The sequence below is a fragment of the Nelusetta ayraudi genome, unplaced genomic scaffold (assembly GCF_046127955.1).
Source record: "Nelusetta ayraudi isolate G7.1 ecotype Tasmania unplaced genomic scaffold, CSIRO-AGI_Nayr_v1 ptg000034l, whole genome shotgun sequence".
In the NCBI taxonomy this organism is placed as follows: Eukaryota; Metazoa; Chordata; class Actinopteri; order Tetraodontiformes; family Monacanthidae; genus Nelusetta; species Nelusetta ayraudi.
The window spans coordinates 241767-247387 of NW_027466084.1; the positions used below are offsets into that span (position 1 = coordinate 241767).

A 5621-nucleotide genomic window follows, 5' to 3' on the forward strand; every position below is an offset into this window, starting at 1 on the left:
CTACGTCTCTGTCTCTGTTCTCAGAGACCATTAGTGAGCCGGGACATTCAACAGTATCAGGAGGAGTGAGCTCTCTTTCCGCACTTCTGGGAAGGAGCTGGCAGGAGGGAGGGAAAAGTGATAAATCACCGCGCAGGAGAATGAGGCAGTGGATCCGAGCGTCGGAGGATCTTTGCTAAGTTCCAGGTTGGGGAGTCAGATGTGGAGTCTCCCCCAGAAAGCAGCTGGAATGTAGGGAGACCACGGGGTCAACCAAACACCCATTCATAACACTTAAAAGGGAACAGATGTACTGTATGTGCGTGTGTGCGTGCGTGCGTGTGAGAGAGGAAGGAGGGGAACCTTTCCACGGTAGTGCAGTAATGATGTGATTATTTGAAATGTAATCCAGTGTGCACCAGTTTGTACCCAGCGCGCTTGTTGGCAGGCCGTCACTTTTATTTTATCTGGGTTTTTGGTTGAAAATTAACAGTGTCCTTAAACACACACACACACACACACACACACACACCTCTTGGAAAACAAGAGGCTCCATGAGAAAACAACCTGCTGGACAGTTATGAAACTGGCCCGACGCTACACTAGCCCTGGTGTCAGCAGCTCTTTTTGGTGCACTGAATGAGACTCACAATCGCAAAAAAATGCACGCAAAAACAGATTTCATTTCACTCCCCAGCACTTCACAAAGTCAGTGCCGTTGCTTTCACAGTAGCACCAAAGTGTTCAAAAACTATAATAATGGCAGGCAATCATGACTTCCTTTACATAATGTGCTTGATTCCAGCAGTTTTTTTTTGTTTTTTTTTGCCAAGGTTTTTGTCACATTCAGTCAATTTAGTCAGTACAGTTCCAAGAAGGAACCGCCTTCGTGAATTCCGTAAAAGTGAGTTACGCAGACCGGTCGTATATCCGACTGTCCACGTCAGCCCTTTCTTGAGCCTTCGCCACGCTTTGCTAAGGTGGCGAAATGTAAGTCCTCCAATGAACTAAGAGTTGAGCAAACACTTTCAGGAAGTGATTCTGTAAGACATAAGACATTAGCAAGAAAAAGGAACTACATTAGACACTACATTATAAATATAAAAGTAAAGACAAAAAATACATGTAGCACATGCCATGAAGTTAGTTAGTTAGTTACCAAGGTAGTAGGCTAGTAGTCTAGCAGACTGCCCTCCTACAACATATGATCGACAACAACACTAGAGCAATCCTGCTGGTTAAATAAACATGAATCCAACAATATTATTATACATTGTATTAAAGCCTAGTTAACAGCTTTCACTCTCAACTTTTAAACTACTGGGTGCACAGCGCAGAGTGTGGTGTCCTGCCACATGGAACACTTACAAAGACAACAATCTGGTTGAATTGAGATGGAAAGAACAACATCCAAACAACCGCCGCTGCCAAGAGACATGGCGCGATCGCTACAAAAACGAGCTCTGTTAGAACTGGGTGGCGTTTTTACATGAAAAGAAAACTGAAAATGACACTAAAGGTTTTCCCTCGCTGGATAACTTTTTTTTAATTTTTATTTTTATTTTTTTTTACTTTGCCCCCGACTGGCTTTGGCAAAAACACAGGGGAGACAAAAAGATAACAGCTTGCCACATGCGGCTAATGTTCCCCTTTGCACCAAATAGGAAGCCTTGGGCAAGCTAGCACTGGCAGTAAATGAAAGGGCGGGGAAAATTAAATTAAAAATCTAAGAAACCTGGCAGGTGATGAGAGTGAAATTTAGACGCAAACTTTGAGAGGAGTTGAAAACCCTCCACTGAGGATTGGCAAGGTGAATGGGCAGGGTTGTCGGGTAGAAATCTGAGCAATCCAGCTGTTGTGCAAAGTTAACCCGATAGTTTAATGGCGCTCTGTCTTGGCTCGATGGACTGTGAAAACGCACCAACTCCCAATGCTGTTGTAGTGGGGTAAGGTTGATTGATTCATTTAATCAATCAAACTCACAAAGGAGTGGAAACGGACATCAAAAAGAAATTGATCATTTTAATGTTTATAATATTTAATATGATTTGATCGGGGCACCACCTGCTTTTTGGTTGTTGACGTCAGCAGGAAACGCCAGAATCAGTCTCAATACCGTCTCCTTAACGGGGAGTTCTTGACGATACGCAGGGATTTGAACCACACATTAATAAGTCAGTCAAACAATGACATCAGGCTTAATGTGCATTTATTTGTGTAACAATAGATGGTTCACACAGAACAGTATGACATGAGTGTGATCATAAAGACACAATCAGCAACGAACTGTGTGAGTCTTGTGTGTGCGTGTGTGTGTGTGTGTGCGTGTGTGTGTGTGTGTGTGTGTGAGAGAGAGAGAGAGAGAGTAAGAGAGAGAGAATAAGTAAAGAAAACCTAAACTTAAGCTGAAAGTAACAAAATAAAAGAGTTTTGTTTGTCTACTAGACTTGTTGTGGCTAAGTCTAGCAAAAATAATTTAGCAGTTATTGGTTACACTGATGCGACAACCAGACTCTTGACAGTGAGCAAGTGATGAGGGCTTATGTTGGATGAGCTTCTTCCAAGGTGGTCCTGGGAGTTTGTAATGTACCGTTCGGGTCCGGTACCGCGCAGGAAGCTTGGATTAGCAACACCGACCGTCGAGGTGGAACTGCCCGTTCTGCTCTGTCCTGCAGGTGGCTTCACTGGCGTTTTGGCATCAGAGTAGAGTCTTTCTTCGTAACCAGTTGTAATGTTGGTGATCAAACGAATTACACGGTTACGAGGAAGGAAAAACTGCTTGGCTGGTCCAAAAAGAAAAATCACAAAAATCACAATCTCAGGGCTGAGGATGCCAGTTGAGATTGGGCAAAAGTTAAAATGAAAAATAATGGTCACTGGACGAGGCTGAGTTGTTTCTGCTTCTGTCTTAAATTGGCCTTTTGCCAGAAATGAGGAAAAATCAAGTTGACAAAAATTAGAAGAAAGAAAAATGTCGAGGACAAAAACACTAGACAAGACGACACTAAGAAAGACTAGACAACACTGAGGAAAACTTCTTCTTCATCTTCTGATCTTCTGAGACAAAGGAACTGAGTTCGCTGGTATAACTTGGAGAAGAGGGTGGTCTTTTGAACTCCAAGAACCAATGACAAGGCTGTTCAAACACTAAAACTGATGGGTCGTCTTACGCTATACGCATCTGATGAATATGTATGTGGAGTCGGGTTCGTTGCTGATAAAGAAATGAAACAACAACCAAAAATGAAATAGAAGAACATGAAGAAATAAAAACCGTGTGATCCTTCATATGGTGGATACCTTGCGAAAGTTAGGCAACAGTTGAGGAAGACAAAGCGTTCAAAGCACATTAAAACTTCAACATATATTTTATATCTAAATACCTATCAAAATTTCCAAGGATGCATACAAGGGCAGGAGTAAGTTTGTTTATATTTAAAAGACAACTGAAAGATTTAATAGATTTCGCATTCAGGCACTTATATGGGCACGTATACAAATATATTTATATATATGAGTATATATATGTATATGTAGTTGTCAATATTTAAAAGGTGTATGTACGGATTGAGGTAACAGTCGCCTAAGTGTAACGTAGAAAACTGGTGATGGTAATGATAGGGATTATGGCAAAGCATGTAACATTGATATGAGGAAAACCGAGGTGCAAAGTTTATTCAACTTTTAATCGATCACCTCGGAATCACTTTTGTAACCCCCCCCCCCTTAGGGGACACTCTTGCTCCACCTGAAGCTTGAAAGCCTCCAGGCTTCCTTTATGAAGAAATCCTAAATCCGTTAATCTTGAGGTTAGAAGAGTGATTCAAAGTCCATTAATGCTTTATTCTTGATGGTGATCACGGAAATGTGACTTCCAGATGTCTCTGTAAAAGGGAAAATAAGAGTTTTTAACATTGTCTGTGTTGAGGATGGCCCCTTGGAATGTTCTGCAGAAAGATAACGGTCGTAAAACTAGCGCTGGCCGCCAGTGGTACCAGTCCATGTCTGGAACCAGGTCGTCTGAGAGCGCTTCGGAGTGGACACCCAACTGTGATTTGTGGGTGAAAGTGTTCTTCCGAGAGCGGGTGTTTTACGGCTTTAAGATATTAAGTAGGGATAGTCGCAGAGAAGGTAGCATCACAGCCAATCAGGTACCACTTTTAGTTCCTCCAAACGTGGTTCACCGGAAGGCCATGCTGCAATAAATTCCAATTGTCCCGGTGAAAAACATTAGGTCCAGATGTGGCACTACACTGTGCAGGCTTTTTTTGTTTATTTGAGGAAATTTTTCTCCATCTAATCGGACGAGAATCTACTGATGCCCAGCCGGGCAGAGTAATGGAGCGAGGCAGACAGTGGGGAGATTGGGGTGTGGTGGCGGTGGAGGGCAGTCCACGTGTTTGCTATTTTTTTTTTTTTTTTAAATGTTCATGTGAACCACCAGCAGGACCCAAACGAGGCTGAGCTGTATTTGGGGAAAAGTTATGTTTGACAGTATCCAGACCTTTAAGGGTGATAAACATCCAAAGTCGAGAGACAGAGTTAATGTGATGTTGTAAACAACTGGGATTAGCATGTCTGAACATTATGTATAGCTGTGGCTCTCCCTCCACCACTGAAAGGAAAGGATAAGAAAAAAGGAGGAAGCAGAAACAGGCTGAAACATTCCACGGTGAGGTTCATCCGATCACAGAAATTACTCAACTGTTCACTTCTTTTTTTCTAAACTGAAGAGTTTTTATTGTTTGTTTGTTTTTTTTGCTTTTCAGTGACCGGCCTGCACTTCATCTCGTAAACGATGACTCCGGATTCAAGATCACTGAGATTGAACATGTGTCGGTACCGGTCCGTGGGTCATTTGGCACTGGGCCGAACAAAAAGAATAATCAGCTTCCAGATTCTCTCCGTTACGTCCAACTATGGCTCAACTCTTGACGTATATCAAGGCGCTTGTCTCGGTCACGTGGCACGTTACTCCTAGATTAAACCCATGAGCCAGCAAGCTAGCGAGCAACAGCGTAAAAAGAGTGAATAGAAGCGTCCTTGGAAAGAGGAAAAGGCCCAGTGAGGAGACACAAGAGGCCACGACTTCCAAGAAAAAGAAAGCAACGTTTAACAGACAATACCAGGAGTCCTACCGCTAACATGGGTTTTATCTCGAGGGAAGATTCCTACGCAACAAGCCCACTCTGCTTAACATGCGGCCACCGGCCTCTCTAATGAGGCCATGAAGCCTTCAAAACTGCTTGGCCACTCAGAGACACAAGCACCCTGCATTAAAAGACCAGCAGCCTTTGGAGCATTGAGAGAGAAAAAAAGCGGCTGTTCCTCGCGTTACGTTGTCGTCGCCACGTTAAGAAGACGCTGCCGATAAAGTTCCAAATCAGTACATGGTGGATTCACGTTTATTATTATATTTAGGAAAGTACCACAGTTTTCATGCCGGTCCGGGAAAATATTACATGTAGTGTGTGCGTAGTGTGGGAGTTTGTTGTGTCACGTTCACTATGTTTGTCATTTGTTGCAAATTGAAAATCTTTTTTTTTTTTTTTTTAAACTGTTCTCTGCAAGAAAAACGTTCATCATTCACAAATCATCACATTTTGTGCCTTTATAATCTCATTGCTGCAGTTAAATACGGC

At 42.6% G+C, this 5621-nt stretch overlaps 1 long non-coding RNA gene across 1 annotated transcript; it reads left to right on the forward strand.

Moving 5' to 3' along the window:
* The first annotated feature begins 2401 nt into the window (after positions 1–2401).
* LOC142892204 (uncharacterized) lies at positions 2402–2935 on the forward strand. Its single transcript, XR_012927389.1, has 2 exons — positions 2402–2623; positions 2655–2935. It is a non-coding gene; the product is annotated as an uncharacterized LOC142892204 (long non-coding RNA).
* Positions 2936–5621: the final 2686 nt, after the last annotated feature.